The following is a 27,035-nucleotide window of genomic DNA, read 5'->3' on the forward strand; positions in this document are numbered from 1 at the left end:
GACCTCCGCCTTCCTTCTTAACCTAGCCAATAGAGGATTAAGGTTACAAGAGAGGTAGTTAGAAATATCTTTCGTTATGGTGATGCCCAAATAATCTATTCTGTCCTCAACAACCTGGAGGCCAAAATTCTCACCACCGTCCCTCGAGGGACCAAGCAAGTTCATCAAAAGAGACTTGGACCAGTTTATCTCGAAACCCGAGTCCCTCCCGAAGTCCCTACACGTTTCCAGGATATGTGGCAAGGTGTTATCTGGATCCTTAACAAAAAATAATAGATCGTCGGCATAGAGGAGCAACTTATCCTGCCCTCCTTTTAGCCCAAAACCCTGTATGTTGTTATTCATTCTAACCGTAATGGCTAGCGGCTCGATATATAATGCAAATAGGAGCGGAGACAGTGGGCAACCCTGACGGGTGCCCCTAGATAACTGAAACTTAGTTGATAACTCTCTGTTCACAGACAATCGAGCTGTAGGCTGGGCATAAAGCATTTGGATCCATTTAATAATATTGCCCCCGAAATTATAGCCACTCAAAACCTCCCAAAGGAACCCCCACTCCACCCTGTCGAAGGCCTTCACAGCATCAATCGACAGGATGGAGCGGGGGACCCCATCCTCCATCTCAAGGTTCAACAGGGCCCTCTCTAAATTGGTGAAAATCGACCTGCCCGGGACGAAACCTGTTTGGTCGTCACCCACCAAGTCGGGAACCACCCTCCTAATCCTTGCTGCCAGCAGTTTAGAGAAAACTTTCGAATCCGCATTTAGCAAGGAGATCGGGCGATATGCACCCATGTCCAATCTATCTTTATTCTTTTTTGGGATTAAGATTATAGTAGCCTCACTCATAGAGGGGGGAAGGTAACCCGTTATACAGGATTCATTAATGAGCTCCTCTATCATCGGCAAGAACACTGTTTGATATTTTTTATACAGCTCAAACGGAAGGCCATCTGGGCCAGCCGCCGAGCCATTGGGCAGTGAGCGAAATACACTAGAGAATTCCTCCCTAGTGAAAGAGTGTTCCATGACTGTTTCCTTTACTTTTCATTAGAGATGAGCGAACATTCTCGTCTGAGTTTTGTACTCGAAGGTGCTCAGTACTCGAGTGAGCATCTCGCAATACTCAAGGAAATGACATCTCCTTCTTCCTGCATGTTTGATGCCTTTTTTTTCAGCCAATGAACATGCAGGGGAGGCTTTGGGACCTCCTAGCATCACGTGGGAACCCCTGCACGTCAATAGCAGCGATTGGCTGGCCAGATCAGATGACCTGGGCATATAAGAATCAGTTCCCGCAATGCTCGCTTCAGACGCAGGCTGGATGAGCTTAGGGAGAGAGCTGCTTTCAGGGAGAGTGTAAGGGTGGGGAAAATAATGTCTTTTAGGCAGGAATCTTACACAAAGAACCCAACCAGTTCTTCTAAGGGCTACAACTACATTTTTTGGCCTCCTCTTGGCTTGTTGGAACCTGTAGTGCAGCTACACTTATCCTGGCTGTGCAGTGTCCAGTGTAATGGGTGCTCTAAAACATACAGCACCTGGTACATACAGACTCCATAGACTACCCCAAAAGTTCACCCAGTACTCATTTTTGCCATGCTGTGTAAGGCTTCATTTTTGGGTGGTTCAACTGATACCAATGCGCGAGGGTTCACTGCCATGCTGTGTCAGGCTAAGTTTTTGGGTGATTCAGCTGCTATCTCAGTCTAACCAAGAAACTCTGGGATTAACCGCCATGCTGTAAACTGCAATCTCAGTCTCAAAAAGTCATCTAGGGGTTCATTCCCATGCTGTAAACTGCAATCTCAGTCAAACTATGTAATTTAGGGGTTCACCACCAAGGTGTGTCAGACTACAATTCTAGGGGGTTCGCCTGCAATCTCAGTCACAAATTGATATTCAGGGGTGCATCACCATGCTTTTTCAAACCAATTGTTTCTGAGGGTCACCTCCAGGCTCTCACACACAATTTATTTTGAGGCTCGCCACTACACTGTCACTGTGAGGGTCACCGCCAGGCTGTTGCCCAGAATGTGGTATAATAGTGTAATTAAGCAGCTTCAGAGGCATCCATGCATGCTGCTTCTGCTGCTTCCTGTCTATTTCCGTGGTGTTTCCATCATTTTCTGAGGTTTCCAGGTTTTCAGGCAACCTTCCTTGTGCAGAGCTTTGGTCTCCTGCAAAAATGCTCGAGTCTCCCATTGACTTCAATGAGGTTCGTTATTCGAAACAAGCACCTGAGCATCGTGAAATATTTGACTCAAATAACGAGCACCCGAGCATTTTAGTACTCGCCATCTCTACTTTTCATATCAAACACCTAGCCAGTGTGATTATTCTATAGATAATGTTGAGCAAACTACAAATAATGTGACACAAAATAACCAAATAGTAAGGTTCATCTTTTAAGATAGTCTGAAAAACTGATCAACATGGATTTCAAACCATTTTTGTGTTTATAGCATTATCTTACTATAAATAAACCAAATACAGCAGATTTGTCAACAGTATCTAATATATAAACTGTATTTGTTATCCATAACAACAAAACAGAGCTCAGCTTCCATTTTACTGGAGCGGTTCAAAGTGTACCTGTCGTTTTAAAAACTTTTGACATCTCATAGAGACATGTCAATAGTTTTTAATTGGTCCAGGTCTTAGTGTCCAGACCCATTCCAATCGGGAGAAGGAGCGGGGAAAGAAACGTACTGCAGCACATGTGGACTTTTTTTTTTTTTTTTTTTTTCAAACTTTGAGCCAGAGTGGATCCCACCTCAGCGATATTCTCCTGGCTTGTTCTCCCAATCGGTACAGGTCTGAATACTCAGAGATGGACCTATCAAAACTTTTGACATGTCTTTATGGCATGTCAAAACTTTTTTAAAACGACAGTGACACTTTGAGAAATTAGAGCTGAGCTGTGATTGGTTGTGACGTGCAACAAAGACAGTTCTTCTTTTACACACTTGATAAATGTTTCCTATGTCTACTCTTAAAATGTTTGAATATTTGTATGTGTTTATTATACCCATATTTATTGTATCCTTTTTCTGCTTTTCTCATATGTTTTTTTTCTTAATAATCCTACAGCTTACCTGTTCCTTCCTACTGGAAAAGGAAAGAAATTATTGAAACAGAGCATTAACCATTACCTTTTATCATTCTATTCACAAAGCCCCAAGGAGCCTGACATTGTGACATATCAATAGGTAAGAGACCCATTGTGAAGCCTCAATTCTTTCCAGCCACATTAGACATTCTAATTAGGTGAGCAGAGAAGTAATGCAAAACCATAGGATTTAGGTGCCCTCTGTTTCTGAAAGAGAAACAAGCAGGTGGCACTGGGAGCTAGAGGGAAGAGATGCCAGATTTTGTCTTAGAGGTCATTAAAGTAGGAAGGAAATGGCTACTCATAGAGTTGAATGACAGAAGCAGCATTATAAAAAGTTGAAAGCACATTTCCTGCTGAGATTGTGAAATATGAAGAAATAAACAAGAAAATGCTATGAGAAGCATGTCAAAAACTGAGGTTATTTTTTTATTTGACAAATGCAAAACATTGCAAATTTGCTTCAATTGTTTTAAAACCCTGAGTGAGTTGATAGAATATGCTTAAATAGGAAACATAACAATTCTTTTATGTGGTTAGCATGCCTGTCAGAATAAAGTGCCCCCTCAGTTGGCTGTACAATAAACAGCATCACTCAGAAATACACATGTGAATTATTACTGCATTATTGCACTGGACAATGTCTCTTGCTCATAAATACTAAACATGCGTCTATGTTTATTTATTAATTTTTTTTTACTATATATGAAAAATTGCCCAGATCTTTCTTATGAAAATAGCCATCTCATGAAGGTTACGCCATTTCCATCACTATTAGGGCCTATGGACATTATGGGGGAGGCTTCAAGAATGGAGAACTGTTCTGCAAGAGTTGCTCCCATTCCATTAAAAAAAAATAGAGAAAAATGCCACCTTATCACTAAAGTCCACAGTTCGGCCTCGCTCCCACTGCAATGAGTGCAGCAATACTGAATGAAACAGGCTTGAGTCCAGTGTGCAGTGAAGACTGTACCCAAAGCTTTATTCCCTTACACCCGTGGAGTGTACACAAAGTAAACGCGTGATACCTCATTGTGTGCACAGTATAGCTATGTTCACACAACATTTAATGGACTCTGTTAAACTGCTGGCTGCTAGGCTGCATTTAGGACGTTCCTGCAGCTGATACCTCTGTATTGGTTGCAGGAACCTTTTTTTTTATTTTTATTTTAATACAATTGAATTGTCGGGTGTGCCTGAAAATCAATTAACCTTTCACTTAAATGTAAAGCGCTAATAGGCATGTAAATTATTTTAACACCCATTCTAAAGAACGGGCGTTAAAATAACGATGTGTGAACACAGCGGGGGGCATCTTATTGACATCAATGCAATGCCGTCACTGCAGTAAAGAACATCCGTTCTTTACTGAAAAACAATGTTGTGTTAACATAGCCTATGGGTGTAAAGAAGTAAAGCTTTGGATACAGTCTTTTTTTCTCGCTGGACTTAAGCCTGTTTCCTCAGGTTACATGAAACACTGAGACACTCATTCAATTGCATGGTTCCCATGTAAGGTTACATTTTGGCCATACCAGGCTTTCCAATCAAAAATTAGTTGGTTGACAGTAAAGTTAGGTGCACTTGCAATTAGGGATGAGTGAACTTTTGAAAAGTTGGGTTTGGTTCGAATCCAGGATTCGGCCGAACCGAACCTAAAACGAATCTTGCAATAACGGCTTAATAATTGCTGCTACAATAGTGGGAGTCTGATAGGGTATAGTTTCATTTAGTTGCAGTTGCTATTACAATGAAAAAAGTGGAAAAAATCAAAGTGCAAAAATAGTGAAAAAAAATTAGCCAATGTGTAAGTAATTATATGGGACATAGGACAGAAAGTTCATTGGACCCAGTAGGGTGGAAAACAGACATTTGACAGTGGAACCAGCAGCAGTAATAGTACTGTATTGGACCCAATGTGGAGGAGGGGGAGGAGGAGGCAGTAGCACTTGATTGCAAACAGCCCAGTATGGTTAAAAAGAGACTATTTGAGGAGGAGGAGGAGGCAGTACCTGATTGCAATGAGGCAAGTATTATTGAGAACAGACTAGTCATGGAGCAGGAGGATGGTCAGCCTTGGAGTGGTGGCCTGGGATTCCTCGCTTATGATGTTGGTTACCGCACTTTCCAGAATACGGACGAGTGTGATGATGTCCTTGATGCCTGCTCACAAAGTCGCGTCCTCAAAAGGGATCAACAATTGGCACTACATGTTCGAAGAAACCTGTGCACTATGAGGTTTATCACATGTGCCATACAAAGTGTATGACTCCCTGCTGCACTGCAGAGACAATGTTCCTCCCATTGTCGGCTACAACACTTTCCACCGTTAGTTTACCTGGTGTCAGCCATTCATATATCTCCTTCTCCTCCCTGATAGTCCGGAGGAGCTCCTGCCCACTGTGGCTTCGTTCACCCAGGTTCACAAAATGGAGGACAGCCTGAGAGCACCGGCCTGACATAGTTGGTAAGACCCTGCGGCAGATTGGACTGCAGTTAAAGTGATGGATGGTTGCAAGCTGGTGGAGGAAGAACTTGTGCAGAACTGGCCCCCTAAAGCACCGGGGAGGTGACAGAGGCAAGAATTGGCTAACTTTCTGGTGGTCTTCTGGGGGAATGTTGACTCAATGGGCAGTAACAGACATTTACTGCCCTTGCCCATAATTAAAGGACCAGACATCAGCACTGGGGTGCATGGTCTTGGACACCAAGATACCCAAACGGGGTTCTTCTATTTTTTTTAACCTGATTTTAAAGATATGAACTGATTTTACCTTAATAAATTTGATAAGTTTGAACATTGAAGTTGCTTTTATGTGTCTTGGTTAATACTCACAGACAGCTGTCACATTACATTTTTGATTAGGCAGCATCCAGGTATATCTGAGGAGACTAATTTAGGGTCTCACCCTAACAGGGGTGACGTCACACATCTTGATATTCACAGAAAACCAGGATACAAGGGATTATAGGAGTAATAAACCCTTGTATACTGAAGTATTCTGTGAAAAAAGTACAATTTAGCATCGCCGTTGTTATTTTTAACAGATTCTTTTTACAAATTTCTTAACGAATCTGGTTCGTAACGGTTCGGTTTGCTCATCCCTACTTGCAATCCAAAAGATAAATCAATTAAATTTAAATTAAATATGAAAACACATCGACTCTTAACCACATGTAGCCATACTGCAATGGTGCGCCGATTGGCTGCCTTATTCCAGCCACATATGGCTATAGATTGTGTATTTTCACCTTTAAAGCCCTCCTGGCAACCTATTTTATTCCTTTCAGATGATTGAGTGCAAGTTTACACAACTTCCATGTGAGATTTAGACTATGTTCAAACACCGTCAAAATGAGGGTCATTTTTATTTGACAGCCGTTATTTTATAATAATGACCATGATTCATATGATAACAGTTGTAATAAAATAACAGCCATCAAATAACAATGTCTGCATTTAACTCGACATTCTAATTGACTAAACATACCTCTCTGACACAATTGTTGCCTCAGGGATCATGTTAACCCTGGCTACATCTGTAGCCTAATAAAACTAGAATCAAATGTTGATACAGTATTGAGTTGTCAATGTGACCAGAGAAATGAACAAATTGTAAATGGATATCACAAAATACAAAGAACTATTGTAGATGCCACCCCTCTAGCATATCTAATGGATACCAGAATGCATAAAAAAGGCAGACACTTTTACTCCCTGGGAAAACGTCCTATTTAATTTCAGCATCCAACCTGCCAATGAATGTGGTAGAAGTAATGAAGTTCTGGAACAACAAACCTATTAACCCTTTCCGGCACAAGGACTTAACTGTACGTCCTCGCGCGGGTGCGGGAGTTCAGAACGGGGCCGCGCGGCGGTTCCGAGTGCCGATTGTAGCCCGGGACCGCCGGTATTAGCGGGCACGGCCCGATTGCCGTGCCCCCTAATACAGTAATCAGATGCAGCTGTCAAACATGACAGCTGCATCCTGGTGTCTAGTGGCGGAGATCTCCCTGTCTGATGCCGGCCGGGGACTTGTCCAAGATGGCGCCGTCCCCGGCTCGGCACTCGTTTGTATTCGGCTGCAGCAGCCGAAAGCAAATGAGTGCCGACCTCATTGATCTTTGCTGTATATCTATACAGCAAAGATCTCAATGAGAGATCAAAGTATATATACTAGAAGTCCTCTAGGGGGGCTTCTAGTATATGTGTTAAAAAAAAAAAAAAAGTATTGTTATTAGTAAAAAGCCCCCTCCCCTAATAAAAGTCTAAATCACCCCCCTTTTCCCAGGTTATAAATAAAAGTAAACAAATAAATAATCGCCCGAACTATAATTTATCACATTCCTGATCTCGCACGGTAAACTGCGTCAGCGCAAAAAAATCCCAAAGTGCAAAATTGCGCATCTTTGGTCGCATCAAATCCAGAAAAAATTTAATAAAAAGCGATCAAAAAGTCGTATATGCGCAATCAAGGTATCGATTGAACGTAAACATCATGGCGCAAAAAATGACACCTCATATAGCCCCATAGACCAAAAGGATAAAAGCGCTATAAGCCTGGGAATGGAGCGATTTTAAGGAACGTATATTTGTTAACAATGGTTTGAATTTTTTACAGGCCATCAAATACAATAAAAGTTATACATGTTATATATCTTTTTAATCCTCCTCGAGAAAGCAACACGCGAAACGCGCGTCGGGTGTACGGTGAGGTGGACTTATATACTAAGGACATGTATGGGTAACATTTACTATGTGTTTATGGTTTCTTTATATGTTTCTCTGCCATATACCCACTGTGGGAGTTATTTATTTGCTATATGCAGTACCAACCCAGTGCCCAGTATATATGTTTGTATATGTAGGTTGTTCATTCTTTCTTACCTTTTGATATAGCGTCTTATGTATACAACTCTTTGATCCACCGTTGATATGGGGATTTGTATTAGCTTCTGCCCCCCCATTATGTATTTTTAAATGATTTCTCTTTTTGATATACAAATAAAAATATTTATATTTACATTGGTCTTGCATTCTGTTTTTTGTTTTTGGTGTTGGATATCTTTTTAATCGTAATGACTTGAGGAACATGCATAACAAGTCAGTTTTACCCAAGGGCGAATGGCGTAAAAACACATTCCTCCCAAATAAAAGAAATGCGTTGTTTTTTTTCAATTTCACCACACTTTGAATTTTTTTCTGGTTTCGTAGTATAATTTATGCAAAATTTCAGCCTGTCATTGCAAAGTACAATTAGTGACGCAAAAAATAAGGGCTCATGTGGGTCTGTAGGTGTAAAAATGCAAGTGCTATGGCCTTTTAAGCACAAGGAGGGAAAAACGAAAACGCAAAAATGAAAATTAGCCTGGTCCCGAAGAGGTTAAAGTACGACATCCATGTTTAAAAATAGTTAAAATATCAGAAATAGTATCACCCAAGTCATTAAGGGAAAATTAGCATGGTCAGGTTTACAACAGTCTCTACACATTTCACCACAGGGCATGGTTTACTCATTAATAGAAAAATCTATTTTATTTCATTCAAAGGTTTAGAAATAGGTCCTAGTTAGTGTACAGATCTATTAGAAAGTACAGAAACCTCATGTGCTTATGTCAACAATTGAGGACCGCATTGTAACATAGAATGTATAATAATAATAATTATTGTCACTGTAAATATTTAGAAACTCCCCAAACAAAAGAAAAAGAAAAAATCCAGCTAGAATAAAGAGTAAAAAGAAAACACAGTTTTCACAAGGGGCATTGCTAAAATCTGCACCTTTTTCATGTTGTAGGCCAGGGGTGCACTTTGATAATTTTGCCCCTATAAGAAGATCGCCAATTGGACCACACAGAGGTAAGTATGACACTTTCGGCAGTCAGGAAAATAGATTGGGAACCCCACAGTCACACTGCAGGGGTTCCTATTGGTCAGTGACAGGCACTGCTCCTGTCACTAGCCCACTTAAACTCATTAAATCATCTCATGGCACTTTAATGTGTTTGGTGATTTACATACTGAGGCTGGGTTCACACTACGTATATTTCAGTCAGTATTGTGTTCCTCATATAACAGTAAATAACTGCCATTATTTCAATACAACAGCCGTTGTTTTAAAATACCAGCAAATATTTGCCATTAAATGGCGGCCATCCACTCAATTTCAACATTGTGTGAACAGATCCTTTCTGTGTTTTTAATCCACTCCTGGTTTTGGTTGCAATATGAGGACCACAATACTGACTGAAATAGTATTACAACTACTTGGGGTATCAGCGGTTGGAATATACATATATACATATTACTGATTGGAAGGAGTTAATGTGAATGGGGCCTGTTGCAGTTTCTCACAGTAATGCACAGCTGTTCATACCAAATCATTGTGATAAAAGAACCTGTCATTTTTTCATTCTGCCTATGGTTCAGTCAGCTGGAAATTAGTGACTGGTTCCCTTTAATGCTAATTCTATATTGTATTTTATTAGCTAATTGAGAGTAGAAACTAGTATCTTCTTTATTCTAATAATTGTGATACTTTGGTTTTGATCGCTAAGAATATTATAACAATAACAAGAGGTATTAAAATAATGTTGGAGCTTAATACATAAATTGTAGCTTATATCTCAGTTCTTTGCTCTTTGCCATTTAGAACCTAGCAGGGAATTTGTTACACTACAAACTTTTTGATTTACGTGTAAGCATTTACTTTCTCACAGTTTGTCTCCTAATTAAAAAAAAATAAATCTTCACAATATCTATTATCAAGCCCTGTTATTCACATTGCACCAATGTCTACTGTTTTCATGCTGTGAATTTTTATCATTTTGAGTTAAATCTAAAAGATCATAGCAAACTCCTGGTTCATAGGTTTCACATACCTAATTCATCTATTCATCATAAGCATTCATCAGAAAGGTTCCAGTACCGTCTAAAATTATAAAGAGGGTGTTCATCCATAGATGGATTGTTGTGCTATTGACTCTCCCACTTGGAACTGTTTTCTTAGATGACATATACAGTAGGTTTCTTGTTTTTTATTTTAGCTTTCTTAGAGGTTCTTTGTCAGGCAAATCCTAAAGGATTCTATGAATTGCCAATTAAAAGTTCATTTATATGTTTCAATTCGACTGTCATTTTCTTTAAAAATTTCTCACAGACATTTTATAATTTAGTTTGATGCATACTTTTAAAAAAATATATTATCAACATTTTTTTAAAAACATCCCACTGCTCTTGTGCCCTGGTGTTAACATAGACACAAGTATCTGCTTGGTAAATCACTGGCTGGAACATTTAGGGTACAAACCCACTTGACGTATTTGCTGCGTGAATCAGTCTTAAAAATAAGCAGGCAAAACGCAGGTTGGCTTTATACAATTGTTCTGTGTTAAAATACGCAATTGCGTATTTTTGAAGCATGAAGCTTGTTGTTAGCAAAGCATCAGTTGTTAACAACCTGTGCGAAAAACGCATGTAGCTTCATGCTTCAAAAATACGCAATTGCGTATTTTAACACAGAAGCATGAAGCTACATGCGTTTTTCGCACAGGTTGTTAACAACTGATGCTTTGCTAACAACAAGCTTCATGCTTCAAAAATACGCAATTGCGTATTTTAACACAGAACAATTGTATAAAGCCAACCTGCATTTTGCCTGCTTATTTTTAAGACTGATTCACGCAGCAAATACGTCAAGTGGGTTTGTACCCTTAGAGCAGTGCTTCTCAAACCTCACCAATGAGTCGCCCCACTGGTTGTTGGTGAGGCCCAGCTCGGGAGAAAGTTTTCACAAAAGTAACTAGGATCTGCACAGTCCTTTTTCTGTTTGCAAAAATCTCCATTTTAGCCACATTATTAAGTTATTTTGTACTTGCTTTATTAGAGCTTGGAAGATGGGTGGAAGACAGCTCTAGCATTATGTTCAGCTTTTAAATAGACTTTCACCACAAATAGTGAGGCCCAGGCATTGCCTTGGTCTGTTGGGTGAGGCTCCAGTAGAAAAAGTTTGAGAAGCACTGATTTAGAGGGAAGTGTTTTTAATATGAGATGATCAGAGCAGCAAAAATTTCGTTTCGCGAGATTTGTATATTTCGCTACAATAATGGGACTATTACAGAATGACGAATTTGTCAACTCATGTTCTTGTAAAAGTGTCAAAAATTGGAAAATCACAATTTAAAAAAATATGTCAATCAGCCAGTGAATAATTCAATTTCAGCCATGGACAGCAATGCACCTCGGTGGAATAGCGGCAAAAATATATATAAACTTTCTAATAAACCATTTAATATGTTTAAGTACCCTTTCACCTCCCCTTGTGTGGCACAATGGAGTGGGAGGCCTACTTTCATCAACATTTTTTTTTCACATGTTTTGACAGTCAGGACGTGATAATATAAAAGAAAGTAATGTTTACCTTTTAGATTCCCCCTCCACTTCTAGGCCAATGTTTTTTTTTCTCACCCCCATTGTCAAAATTTACTGAGAACCCAATTCTTATACCTGTAAGAAATAAGGTGTTTGAACAAAAGGGTAACATACAGAAGCATTTAAATTCTCCACTTTTTTCATGTAAAATTTTAAGGGCTCCATAGGACTTCATATGAATATGAATCTAATAACAGCCCTACCTAGGACACAAATGAAACAAGAGTAAGGTGTGTGTGTGTTTAGTGACAGTATTACTTTAAACTTTTAGAAACAACATAACACAGTCTAAGGCCTTGCTCAGACGCTGTATATTTTCAATAAATAACAGCCGTTGTTGCAGATTGCAACATTAGCCGCTATTTATTGATAGGGCAAATTCATATTGTTTGCTATGGAATCCCGCAGTTTATACACACTGTAAATACTCCGGCCGGGATTCCATGCGGTTTCACAGAAAATTGACATGTAAATTTTGTGCGGCCACTATTCATTGAATAGCGGTCGCATAAAATTAACTGTGAAAACAATGTAAAGTACGTCTCCGACTGTACTTTACATTGTCTGCTATGGTTAATTGGAATGTGCCCTTATTCACGAATGTGCCCTTATTCCAATTCAAAAGAAGTGATGTTCATCTGTCTGGTACTACGGTACTAGCCAGGTTGAAATTCACAGACAGCGTCCACAGCGTGTCACAGAACGGCTGGTGTCTTACAGCGTCTGAACGTGGTCTTATTGTGTACAGCATGTACTTTAAAGGAGAAGTCCAGTTAAAATTTTTATTAAAGTGTTGTACTGCCCCCCAAAAGTTATATAAATCCCCAGTATACATTTATTACGGGAAATGCTTTTAAAGTGCTTTTTTCCCTGCACTTACTACTGCATCAAGGCTTCACTTCCTGGATAACATGGTGATGTCACGACCCAACTCCCAGAGCTGTGCAGGCTGTGGCTGCTGGAGAGGATTATGGCAGGTGGACACTGAGGGACACTGAGCATCCCTCTGCCATCATCCTCTCCAGCAGCCACAGCCCGCACAGCTCTGGGAGTCGGGTCGTGACATCACCATGTTATCCAGGAAGTGAAGCCTTGATGCAGTAGTAAGTGCAGGGAAAAAAGCACTTTATGTGCATTTCCCTAACAAGTGTATATTGGTGATTTGTATAACTTTTGGGGAGTAATACAATAATTTAATAAAAAAATTTCCGGACTTCTCCTTTAAGTACCTAAATGTTAATTCTAGTGAAAATTATTGTAGAAGTATAACATGGCAGCACATATTGTGCAGTGCAATACAGGTCGTCGTACTTGTTTCCTTTTATTAGATAGTGATGTTTTATTATATTTTCTTGTGATGCTTTTTACTGTTTCATGTCCATTTATGCATTTTCATAAATATTGATTTTTTTTTTATTATTTCTTATTACAGGTTTATATTAATCATTTTGTTTTAGCTAATTACTGTATTATACAATTCAGATAGAGTTTCTCTATTTGTCTATTTTATTTTTATTTTCTTTACACTGGATTTACTCTTTTGTTTTCTTCCCGTCATATTATTGATTACTGGAGTTTACTGGCAACAAAAATAAATGGAGACCACAAATCATTGATGCTTTTTTGTTGAGCTGCTTTTTCATCAAATTTATACACTATCTGTCATTGATTATTCAGTAGACATTTCAATCACTTATTATTAATTACAATAAATCATAGTTTTATTTTGTCATTTTGTGGTATTTTATTGATATTAAGTCTACACCATGTAAAATATGATTAATTTGTTTACAATAATTAATTTTTGCATAGATTGTAATTGTTTTGCTAAAGTGTTATGGACAAGGAATAATTGATCACAGGTACAGTACTCATTGGCAATGTGTATGAACAAAACAAAATCTTACATGAGCAAATGCCCATCCTTGCAAAGTTATACTGTACTTAAATTATACATGTTGTATGACTCCCAACTAGAGATGAGCGAACCGCTTCGCCCGGTATGGGATCCGGTTTGGATTTCCCCCCAATTTTTTTTCTTTTCTTGCTTTCTAAAATGGCAGCCGCCATTCTAGAACGCAGGAAGTGTTCCGGGCGGGAAAAGCGCTTTCCCATGATGGTCAGAACACATCCAATCAGCACGTGTGACGTCGGTATTACTTTAAGAGGAGCGGTCACATGACCGCACCACGCAGTGTGTAGAGGGAGAGAGAGAGAGAGGAAGCGAGCTGCTGTTGTGTACTACAGACTACTGAGAAGATATTGTTGGAAAGAAAAGGAAAGATTAGGAAAGTGGAAAGGAGAAACATCCAGTGATTGAGAGAGAAATATAGAAAGGGCGAAAGATAGATAGATTAGGCATTGGACAGAAAAGGGTACACGGAACCAAAACGTGCAGTACAGATATACAAGTCCTATACTTCTGATAGTGTGTATATCACATCTGTCTTATCCTGAGAGACAAAAATACCTGGTTCAGGTGTATAGCATTGTATCTTAAAAAAAAGTGCTATTTACCCAATTTCTATACTTGGACCCTTCTGGTTGAAAGTGTTTATATCACATCAGTCTTATCCTGAGAGACTAAAATACCTGGTTCAGGTGTATAGCATTGTATCTTTAAAAAAGTGCTATAGACCTGCATAGACCCTGTAATGGTGAGTATTGAAGTCTAAAAAAAAAAATAATTGACTTTGAGATATAAAAAAAGATAATGATGTTACTAACATGTAGAGCCCTAAATTCAACCAAATACACTATCCCCGTATCATATAGATGCTTTAAACTATGAAATCCGACGAAATTCAGTCAGACCGAACCTTCCGAAAAAATCCGAAAGTCCGATCGGCCGGAACTTTTGAAAAGTTCGCTCATCTCTACTCCCAACCCATGAATGTGCAAATTTAATTTTCCCTTCCACTTTTAATGGCTGTGTCATTTTGTATGTCCTTATCATTTTTAGACTTACATAAGGAGACCCTTAAAACTAACTAGTAAGACTACTAACTACTAATGTTTTAGTATAGGAGGATGGTATTTATTTCTGTATACTCACTGTGAGTTGTATTTATTTATTGCATGTACTACCAGCCCAGTGCCCAGTATATATAGGTTCCTCATTTTCTACTGTCATTTGCTCTGTGATGTTATATTTTGTGTGTAAGAACCTATCTAATCCATCGTTTCTATGGGGATTTGTATCAGCTCTAGCCCCCTTGTAATGGATTTTTAAATTATTTCATTTTGATATTCAAACAATAAAGTAAATTTATATATATTGGTCTTGCATTCATTGTTTTTTTGGTTTTGTGTTGGACAGTGTTGGGTGCGCATAGACCGCACTATTTGAGCCTTATGTAGGATTACTAACTAGTAAGAGCAAAGTAAGGACACAGTTAACCCTCCCATATACATTCCATCCATGGTAACTCTATCAGATAATTTAATGTGACAAAACCATTTGATGTTCCTCTACTATACAAGCCGTTAATATAATTATTATTTACTTTTTAAATGTCCTTGATTTAAGAGCGCTGTATATATGATAAAGTTAACATACAAAATGTAACATTATATCAAGAAAACAAATTACACAAATAAAAGATCAGAAATAGGGAGAAAGGACCTTGCCCAACAAGGCTTACAATCTACAAGAGCAGGTAACCCCTCTGTGGGGTTTTACCCTAACAAAAAAAATAACATAAAGTTCTATAGGCTATGTTCACACGTCAAGAAAAGAGAAAAGGTGTCCGCCTTTTCTATTTAAAAAGATGTCTGTTATTGCTGAGATTAAGTCAATGGGAATACGGATGTCCAATGTTCACACAACGTTTTTTCAGCTCCATTTAAAATTATGTCTGCCATTATAAGTCTAAAATAACGGACGTCATTTAGCTGCCTGGCCTCCCCTTAGTGTAATGACAGCTGCTGGTACATTATTCTAGTTTGGGTTAATAATTGGCCTTTGGATGTGGCTTAATTGAAATGTCCATTGAATTTAATAGTAAAAACAGAGAAAGGCTAGGTTCACACAATGTTCTTTTTAAGTAAAGAATGGGCGCTGATTGCAATTGCCTCAGTGTCCGTTGTTTACTGCAGGGGCGGCATTGCATTGAAGTCAATGCAATGCCGCCCGCTGTGTTCTCACATCGTTATTCTAACGCCCGATCTTTAGAACGGGCGTTAGAATAATGTGCCTGTCAATTATTTCCCGACGCTGTTCATTGAACAGCGCCCGGAAACATCAGCTGTTCACACAACGCAATGTGCAGTGCGGCCACACATTGCATTGGAGTGAATGGCTAATTAATTTGCGGGCACAGCCGCCGATGCCTGCAAATCAATTGTGAAAAAAGAACGTGCCTGCAGCCCGAGGTATCGGCTGCAGAAACGGGCTGAGTGCAGCCCATTGGCCGGCTGTTTAACAGCGTCCGTTGGAACAGCTATAAACAAATGACGGCTGTTTTCAAAAGACGTCTGAAAATAATTGTCATGATCATTATTTTGATGTCCGCGGTGATAACGTCCGTTATTCAATATATTGTGTGCATTGGATGTCCGTCTTTTCATTGACTTCAATGCATTGCATTCAGTCAGTAAAATGGCAGCAAAAATGGACGTTATTTTAAATTGCTAAAGCTGCGGCCTATTCTCTATTTCTCTAGTTGTGTGAACATAGCCATCTATTGCAAACAGCAGATGTTATTTTTTTGTTGTTAAGGGTACGTTCACATTTACCGGATCAGCAGCTTATTTTCTGCTGCGGATCCGCAGCAGATTTCATTTAAATAACTGAACACATCCTCAAATCTGCACCATCAAGTCTGCTGCGGATCTGCTGCAGATCTGCTGCGGATCCTGTAGGTGTGAACGCACCCTAACACAGTTTTTCTTTTTTCACAGTCTTTTTACTGTTTTAAAAATATTAAGTGAAACGGACTTTTCAGTTAAAGATGCATCCAAAGGCCAATTAGTAAACCCAAACTAGAATATTGTACCAACAGTAGCCTTGGCACAGGCGCGCAGACAGCTAAATGACTTCTGTGTTGTTTGTTCATAGCCATATAGTGACAACATAGGTGCTAAGTGAATAATGTAGCAAACTATGCCACTAGAAGGGGTTCGGTTCAGTTCATACCGGTGTGCATTTAAAGTCTATGGTATTTTTTTTTTTAAATTTAGAATAGAATTTGAAGCTTGTTTAAATTGGTTTTCTTGGGTTAAGATTTACTGTACTTTAAGATGGCAATACACAATAGTATTACACTAGATGAAACACAGTGATAATCAAGACAATCATAAATAATAAAAAACTAAATCTTGACACTGTAAACTGTAAAAGTGAGTCTAAGGCTATGTTACGTCTTTATGCAAAATAACAGCCTTTCTTTAAAAAAGATTTCTATATGGCTATGTTCACACAATGTCAAAAATAGAGAAAAGGCAGACAATTTTGATATGTTAAAAAAACGTCTGTTATTGACGCAATTTAACTGACTGCAATGGGAATGCTTTGAAGTCAATGTAAAGACGGACATCCAATGCACACAATGTATTAAATAACTGACTTTTTTTTTACCATGGATGCCAAAAAAATGAACATGATCATTATTTTTGGACGTCTTTTGCAAAATGTTATTTATTAGTTGTTCACATACAGTTTTTCTTTTGTCACCGTTCTTTCTACGTTTTTACTATGAAATTCAATGGACATTTCAGGCCGCACCCAAAGGCCAATTAGTAACCTAAACTAGAATAATGTACCAGCAACCCTCATTGCACTAAGGGGAGGCCAGGTTGCTAAATGACATCCGTTATTTTAGACTCAAAATGACGGACGTCATTGTAAACAGAGCTGAATAAACATTGTGTGAACATAGCCTATATCGCTATCGCCCATTATTTTACAATGACGGCTGTCAAAATCATAATCATTATAAATGGCCGTCATTGAGAAACAAAAGTAGTTATTTTGCCTAAAATAGATGTTGTGTGAACATAGTCTAAAAATGTGTCAGATTTTTACCAGTTGTTTGAAATCCTGGGGCATCTTTAGGCTATGTTCACACAATGTTTTTTCAGCTCCGTTTAAAATTAAATCCGTCATTTTGAGTCTAAAATAACGGTTGTCATTTAGCTGTCTGCCCTTCCCTAAGTGCAATGACCACTGTTGGTACTTTATTTTAGTTTGGGGTTACTAATTTGCCTTTGGATGTGTCTTAATTAAAAAGTCCATCGAATGTAGAGCAGCTTCACACGTACCAGATCCACAGTGGATTTCACACTTTGCAACGAAATCTGCTGTGGATCCTGTAGTGTGAAGCTGAATGGGTCCCAAGTTAAATCACGGCAATAAACGGATAGTTTTTAAATTTGCAGAAGCAGACACCTTTTCTCTATATTTGACGTTGTGTGAACATAGCCTTAGACTATTTGGTCTATATTTTAATTTCTATTAGCTTTCTTATTCTTAGGTTAATTTCACACACAGTAAAATAAAAGCAAAATAAAACAGTAAAATAGTCATGACATTTTGATTCTAATAATATGTTACATTTAAAATCGAAGGAAAAAGTATATATTTACAGATTAAGGCTATGTTCACACATTGCATTTTCGTGAGTCCTTTGGCCAGTCTTTTTCAACCAAAACTAAGAGTGGGATGTAAAAACAGAAGCTGAGCATTTCTTTCTATTACAATTTTGTTCTGTTAGTTCACACAATGATATTTTGTGGTAGAGATTAGCTCAACTTTCGCACAAACAACAGCCCAATTGGAAAAGTAGTGCGATATTTAACTACCTTTGTGATATTGTAATTTCCCCAATGTCAGTAATCGCCCCGTCGCGTCACTGTACTTGTAGAGAAATTCCAGACACTAATAGTATTATTCCTTGAAGTTCTAGGAATTGAACCTCATGGTGAAATTTCCTTGTATGGATTATAATGTGTTCTAATTGACTAATTGACATTTTTACCTGATTATCATATTAATTGGGATCTATGGGGAGAACATAACTTGATACAATAATTAAAGACTTTTTTACTGTGGGCACATATTTTTCTCTAGACTTTACACACATTAATGTGCATGGTTAGTGACTGCTGAGTTACTTATTAACATCAGACATGGGGGTATTAAAAATAAAGCGACTCTGTACCCACAATCTTCCCTCCCAAAACTGCTTGTACCTTTTGATAGCTGCTTTCAATCCAAGATCTGTCCTGGGATCAGTTCGGCAGGTGATGTAGTTATGGTCGTAAAAAAAACAACAACTTTTAAACTTACAGCCCTGTGTCAAATTGGTGTGTCCTAGAGTGTCTATGCCCTAGGCTTGCACCACCCCTCCGTCCCTCCTCGCTGCCCTTTTCACCATAAGGAATGCCCCAGGCAGGATTTCTCCAATTCCTCCCCTGTGTGAACACTGCACATGTGCTGGATTGTTAAGGCATCTGTGCATTGTTTAGACAGGTGAGGAATAGGAGAAATGCTGCATAGGGCATTCCTAATGATGAGAAGGGACAGAGAGGCGGTGCAGGCTTAGGGCATAGAAACTCTAGGCCACGCCAATTTGACACAGGGCTGCAAACTAAGTGTTGTATTTTAGGAAAATAACTGACGGACCCCAGGACAGATCTTGGATTAAAAGAAGCTATCCAAAGGTACAAGCAGTTTGCGGGGGACAGATTGGGGGTACAGAATTGTTTTAACCCCTTTGCGTTAGTAACATGTATATATATACGTTTCTAGTGCACATACCCCGTGCAGTAGGAATGTATATATACGTTCCTGCACTGACGGGGTTATTGATGAGAGCGGGATCGCTGCAGTGAGATTGATCCTGCTCACATCAGTCTCTGGGGCCGCAGGTAATGAGCGTTTAAGGTGCTCAGTGACAGATCAAGCATCTGTCACTGAGTGATCGGGACCCCCGCAGCCGTGCTCTCAGGCAGGCTCTATACATAGATCGCCGATAACACTGATCTAAACTATGCTTTTGCATATTTTACAGTGTTAAAAAAGTGTAGTAAAAAAGTTTTTTAAAGTATAAAAAAAAAACGTATAAACTCCCTCCCAATAAAAGTTTAAAATACCCCCTTGCCCATTATAAAAATATAAATAAATAAATAAACAAACATATTACATATTGTGTAATTGTCTGATCTATTAAAATATAACATTATTGTTCCCGCACGCTGAACGGCGTAAACGGTAAAAAAAAGTATCAGGATTACTGATTTTATTAAATTACATATCACAAAATAATGTATAAAGATCAATCAAAATTTTTCTGTTACATAAATTGGATAATAATAAAAACTAGAGATCATGGTGCAAAAAATGACACCCCAACCAGCCCTGTATGTAGAAAAATAAAAGCGCTATGGCTCTTAGAAGCCGGGAAGGAACATTGCATTAATTTCACCCGGACTTTTGTGCAACAAAGGGCTCTGTCTTGAAGGGGTTAAACCAGGAGCAGTGGATGACTGATGTACAATCACAGACTTTATGCTGCCACAGTTTTTTTAAGGACTAAGGCTATGTTCACACAACGTTTTTTTCAGCTCCGTTTAAAATGACATCTGTTATTTTGAGTCTAAAATAACGGACGTTTTTCGAAGCCTGGCATCCCCTTAGTGCAATGACGGGTGTTTGCACATTATTTTAGTTTGGGGTTACTAATTGCCCTTTGGTTGTGGCTTAATTGAAAAATCCATTGAATTTAATAGTAAAAACGGAGAAAGAACGGTGACAATAGAAGAACTGTGTGTGAACAACTAATAAAAAATGTCTGCTATTTGCAAAAACGTCCGAAAATAATGTTCATGTTCATTATTTTGACGTCCGCAGCAAAAATGACTGTTTTTCAATGCATTGTGTGCATAGGACATCCATCTTCCCATTGACTTAATTGCAATTGCATTGAAGTCAGTTAAATTGCTGCAAAAACGGACATATTTTTAAATAGCGAAATCGGACGTTTTTTCTCTATTTTTGACGTTGTGTGAACATAGCCTAAAGATGTAATCTGACAGGTCATTCAAAGGGTTAAAATCATTCTTATGCTGACATACTGTAGTTTTTTTAACCCCTTCAAGACAGAGCCCTTTGATGCACAAAAGTCCGGGTCAAATTAATGCAATGTTCCTCCCCGCCTTCTAAGAGTCATAGCGCTTTTATTTTTCCACCTACAGGGCTTGTTGGGGTGTCATTTTTTGCGCCATGATCTCTTGTTTTTAATAATATCATATTGGTGTAACAGAAAAATTTTGATTGCTTTTTATGATTTTTTTTGTGATATATATAATTTAATAGAATCAACAATCCTGGTGCGTTTTTTTTTTTTTTTTTTTTTTCCTGTTTACGCCTTTCACCGTGCGGAAACAATAATGTTATATTTTAATAGATCCGACAATTCCGCATGCTATGATATGTAATATGTTTATTTATTTTTAGTTTTATAATGGGCAAGGGGGTCTTTTAAACTTTTATGGGGGGGGCCTATGAGGTTTTTTTTTATACATTTATAATACTTTTTTATTACACTTTTTTTTTACATTTTTATTAACTGTGAAAAATGCAATTGCATATACTGATCTATGCTATGCCATAGCATAGCATAGATCAGTGTTATCGTCGATCTATGTATAGAGCCTGCCTGAGAGCAGACTCTACACATAGATTGCCGAACCGACAGGACGGAGGTAGAGAGCTTACCCCCCCAGTACATGCGATCGGGACCCCCACAGCATGGCTGCAGGGATCCCAATCACTCAGTGACAGATGCTTGATCTGTCACTGAGCACCTTAAATGCAGCGGTAGATTGCAGCGTTTAAGGGGTTAATGAGAGTCGGCTGCGGGATCGCAGCTGACTCTCATTACCATCGGCCCCGGACACAGCTGAGAGCTGGATCGCTATCACTGCAGTGCTCCCGTTCTCAGCAATAACCCCGTCAGTAACAGGAGCGTATATATACATTCCTTCTGCACGGGGTATGTGCAGTAGGAATGTATATATACACATGTTACTGACGTGAAGGGGTTAAGGACTAAAGATGTAACCTGACCAGTGGCGGACATATCACTTGTGCAGTCTGTTCAGCTGAACAGGGGCCCAGGCCAACAGAGGGGCCCTCCAGGTTCAGACTCAGCCTAGCGGGCCCCTCAACTGCCTTGCCCCCCCCCGCATAGTTGTTATACATAGTCTGTCCACCCAGCCGCAGCTTGCCCCTCATACCACACTCGTCTATTGGATTTGTGAGCCACGTCTGGCCACAGCAGCACAATGCTCTTGCCTGGGGAGGCTTGCACCAGTGACCACCTGGTGGACCACTGGGGGGTGAGGTGGGATATTTGTGTGTGGGGATGGGGGTCATCCAGGATGAGTAGTGTGTGTGGGGATTGGGGTCAGCCAGGATGGGTAGTGTGTGGGGATGGGGCTCAGCCAGCATAGGTAGTGTGTGTGGGAATGGGGATCAGCCAGGATGGGTTGTGTGTGTGAGGATTGGGGCAGCTAGGATAGGTAGTGTGTGTGGGGATTGGGGTCAGCCAGGATGGGTAGTGTGTGGGGATGGGGCTCAGCCAGGATAGGTAGTGTGTGTGGGAATGGGGATCAGCCAGGATAGGTAGTGTGTGTGGAAATGGGGATCAGCCAGGATGGGTTGTGTGTGTGTGAGGATTGGGGCAGCTAGGATAGGTAGTGTGTGTGGGGATTGGGGTCAGCCAGGATGGGTAGCGTGTGGGTATGGGGGTCAGCCAGGATGAGTAGTGTGTGGGGATGTGAGGGCAGCCAGGAATGTGGTGGCATGGTTTGCTTATGGGGGGCCCAGGCAATTTTTTTGCACAGAGGCCCTATACAGCCTGTGTCCGCCCCTGAACCTGATGGGTCATTTAAAGGGTTAAAATCACCCAGGAGAGCTGTGGACATCTGTGGCCACTGTGCACTGACACACAAAATGACAGAAGCAATTTCCCAGCTACACAAAATACACTACTACTTTCCTCTATCTCTCCCTTATACCTAATAAACCTTCTATAACCTTGATTCTCCATGCATGTCCCTGCCTCTACCACTATGTGCCTCCACCTATCTAAATCTCCTTAATGTGCGTGTGTGTTCAAAATCGCGTTATACGGGGACGATATTTTGTTGTACTTAAATGATACTGATGTCTCCCTTATGACTGCAGTCTCACTCATAAATGACTTTGGCAGATTCTCGGGGTTGTCTATTGGCTGGGACAAATCGGTGCTGCTGCCGCTTGATATTGATGTAGGGCGGGTACCTCCCTTACCTTTCCCACTTAAAATTGTCACTGAATTTAAATACCTTGGGATTATTATATCTAAAGAAATCAGAGCATATGAGAGGTTGAATCTTACTCCACTCCTCACTAAATTTCAAGCTAAATTAGGAGCGTGGCGTAGGCTCCCGCTGTCAGTGGTGGGACGCACTAACTTATTAAAAATGGTGTGGATGCCCCAGCTGCTCTATGGGCTGCATAATTCCCCGGTGTGGGCTTCTCTGCGTTTTTTCCACAAAGTCCATAGTTTATTCAGAGACCTGATATGGGGTTCCCAACAACCTCGCATAAAACTAGAGACCCTGCAGAGGGCCAAAACTTCGGGGGGATTGGCAGTGCCCAATGCCATGATTTATTTTCTGTCCTCCCAAATGCAACATTTTAAGGGGTGGGAAACGGATGAGATAGTAGATCCCACCACCCAACTGCTGCAAGCCCATTTTACTACCAAGAAGTTGTTTGAGGTACTGGAGGCTAAGCGCTTCTCTACTACGGGACAGCCCACGATGCAGCTTTACCATAGGGTTTGGTGGAAGGTGAGGGACATGTATGGTCTGACCGGGTGCTCTGCTTATACTTCTATATGGGATACTCCTTGGTTGGGAGAACTCTTCTTCCTGGAAGGGTTCACACAATGGCGGGATCTAGGTCTCAGGAGGGTGGCGCAATTGTTTTCCAATGGTCACCTGAAAACTTTCCAACAGCTGGGTGAGGAGTTCCTTATACCTAGAACCCACTTCTATAAATATTTGCAGCTACGCCGCGCTTGTGAGGCGGAGGGTGAGACCTTAACTAGTGACCGAATTATCATCCCGCCTATTAATTTAGTGGGCACTTCAACATCCACTTCTGGCCTGATTTCTATTCTATATATTCATTTACATGATAAATTCCTTGAAAAATACCTGCTGACCATTAAAGAAAAATGGGAGGCTGACCTGGGTCCCCTTGAGGACGGTTTGAGGAAGGAGGTCTTGTAGATGACTCCTCAGTTGTCTATAGGGGAGCAGCACCAGTTGTCCCAGTTATATCTACTACACAGGGTGTATAGAACCCCAGAGTTCTTACATAAAGTGGGGATCTGCTGTGACGCCCTGTGTCCTAGATGTAGGAGGGATGTGGGAGGGGTCTTGCACATGTTCTGGCGGTGCCCCAAATTGACACGGTACTGGCAGGAGGTTGCCTCCACTATTCACAAGGTATTTTCTATTTTACTAGAGCAATCCCCCTTGTTATGTATTCTGCGCTATGTGAAAGACTTAAGTGTAACTGCCCCTGAGAAAATAGCTGTTGCCCGGATACTATATAAGGCAATGAAGTTGATTGCCCAATCCTGGCTTGACCAGGATCCCCCCACAATCTCTGCCATCATTGCCAAGGTTAACTGGCTTATCACCAACGACAAACATGCATACGAAAAACGAGATGCCATGAAAAAGTTCGAAAAAATATGGGCCGTTGGCTAGACACTCCAGGCTTGGCACCATTGTCGCTCACAAGAGACAGGGCCGCTCCCTCTGTGGTCTCCTGAGTTTGTTGTGCTATGTACATAGTTTAGACATGACCTCTCTCCAACTGCCTCATGTCCTGTCAGTCCTCACGGATGATCCAGACACTTTTTCTTTTTCTATTCGACTGCTTGTATTGCACTGCTTTTTTATATACAAGTGGACATACTGAATACTGCAATGGACGTTGCCAGTACTGTTTATGTATTGTTTGTGTTGTTGTTGTGCGGGGACTGGACACATGTGGTGTCCTTCTCTGCTGTTGTTCTTTATAAATGAAAAATAATTTAATAAAAACTACTTTGATTAAAAAAAAAATGTGCGTGTGTGTTCACTTCACTGATCAGGAGCTGAACAAAAGGTTTCCTTTATGCAAGGAGAAAGGTTGAGGTTCAAGGGATAACTTGCAGATATAATTGGTCGGCTGCAAAGGTTTATGGTTAACCCCTTGCAACCGCTCAGTAAGAACTCAACCTACTATTACAAATGTAAATGCACTGTGAGTGAACTACTTGGTTTGCACCTACAGTATACACCAAATAATTTTGTAAATGATAGTAGTAGGCTCTCTAGCAAACCCCCTTCCAATATGTGTAAAAAAATAACAATAACTGATAATATAGACCTGATAGATATTTACTAAAGTATTTGACACATACAATTTTAGTATACATAAAATATAAATCTTAAAAACACATAATCATGAAAATATAAAAATATAAATCTAAAAATGTAGTCCATAGATATGATATAGTGCATACTATTGTTAACTCGCGGCTTTGCAGGACCCTTGCAAGTCGCTGTTAGTTTTTGTATTATACAGTTGTGATTTAAAAATTGAATATTTGTCCTCTGTTTATAGTTGTTTGTTGGTAATTTGTTTGTAATTTGTATATCACTTATGGTACATAGTCTCCATAGTGTCAGTTGTAGTCCCCATTATCAATGCTAGTATATTGATTGAGGTGGTTAGTAATAAAAAAGATTGGTGGAAATCTACCTCTCACCGGTCCTGTGACTGGTTTACGCAGCAGAGTCTCGGCATCTGTGGCTGAAGAGGCCGGGAACATATGCTGTTAGATGGTAGCCTCCGTCATTATTATGCAGCGTCTGGGTGAGTGTTTTCCCCTCTGTTGGGCGGCAGAGTCTTTATGTCAGCGAACATTGGACTCGGAGGCATGTACTGCCGGTCAGTAGTCTCTGTCGCTGTGGCACAGTATTCACCCCTTTGCATTTGGGCGTTTCTCCTGCCGTGAGTGCGGCAGTGTATGATCACTAGTGTATCCACAATATTGTTGTATGTGGATCCCACTGATATTGGGTAATGATGGGATAGCACAGTAATGTACTATGTTCGCCACTTAGTTGCAACTTTTAGACGCGTTTCAGAATAATCCTCTATTCTTTTCTCAGTAAAATGTTGCAAATGTCCTGTGTTCACCTGGATGCTGGGAAAGCTGGGTGACCTCCATTATACAAGATGCTGGGAAAGCTGGGTGACCTCCATTTTACTGACTACTATACAACATGCTAGGAAAGCTGGGTGACCTCCATTATACTGACTACTATACAAGATGCTGGGAAAGCTGGGTGACGTCAATTATACTGACTACTATACATGATGCTAAGAAAGCTCAGTGACCTCCATTATACTGACTACTATACAACATGCTAGGAAAGCTGAGTGACCCCCATTATACTGACTACTATACAACATGCTAAGAAAGCTGAGTGACCTACAACTGCCGCCTCAACTCTGCTAGGTCACTACTGCCTAAACTCTGCTAGATCACTATCGCCGCAACTCTGCTATGTCACTACCGCCTCAACTCTGCTTTGTCACTATCTCTGCCACTCTCCTTATGTCACAACCGCCTGAACTCTGCTATGCCACTACCACCTCAACTCTGCTACATCACTACCTCTGCCACTCTGCTATGTTACTACCGCCTCAACTCTGCTACGTCACTGCCGCCTCAACTCTGCTACTTCACTACCTTGCTATCTCAACTCTGCTATGTAACTACTTTACTACCTCAACTCTGCTACATTACTATCTCAACTTTGCTATGTCACTACCTTAGTACCTCAACTCTGCCACATAACTGCTGCCTCAACTCTGCTATGTCACTGCCTTACTACCTCAACTCTTCTACGTCAATGCTGCCTCACGTCTGCTCTGTCTCTACCTCAACTCGGCTATGTCACTATCCTAACTCTGCTACCTCAGTTATCCATTTAAAGGAATTAAGTATTTTACCCTAATTTTTTTTCTGTCATTCTTAGAGCCAAATTTTCTTCACTAAGTTTTTCCATGTATCCAGTTTATTCTTCTGGATGGTACTGTAATTCGATGTTCTCCTCAACTGTATAGGTATAAAAATTAACCCGAACATCTCCCATTGACTTTAATGGGGTTTGAGTTCGAGTTTGAGTTCGAGTCGAAGCTTGAACCAAACACTACTATTTTTAAAGCTCTACTCGAACATTTTAGTGTTCGATCATCACTACTGATTACAACTGCCGCTTACAAGTGACTTATCAGAGACAGCGATTTTAAGAAAATCTGTAATAGGTTTTATAAACCAAAAGAGTTTCCTTCTGGACTGAAAAAGCAATCTCCCAGCCTCCCCCCTCACTTCAGAAGCAGCAGGATTTCTGTCTCCATTATGTGGC

At 40.0% G+C, this 27,035-nt stretch overlaps 1 long non-coding RNA gene across 1 annotated transcript in view; it reads right to left on the bottom strand.

Moving 5' to 3' along the window:
• LOC138767164 (uncharacterized) overlaps positions 1-27,035 on the bottom strand; it is a 161,573-nt gene that overhangs the window by 7,464 nt on the left and 127,074 nt on the right. The window contains exon 2 of the long non-coding RNA XR_011358772.1: positions 11,536-11,621. This is a non-coding gene — a long non-coding RNA (uncharacterized lncRNA). The remainder of the gene's footprint in view (positions 1-11,535; positions 11,622-27,035) is intronic.

Source organism: Dendropsophus ebraccatus, chromosome 11 (assembly GCF_027789765.1).
Source record: "Dendropsophus ebraccatus isolate aDenEbr1 chromosome 11, aDenEbr1.pat, whole genome shotgun sequence".
NCBI classification, from domain to species: domain Eukaryota; kingdom Metazoa; phylum Chordata; class Amphibia; order Anura; family Hylidae; genus Dendropsophus; species Dendropsophus ebraccatus.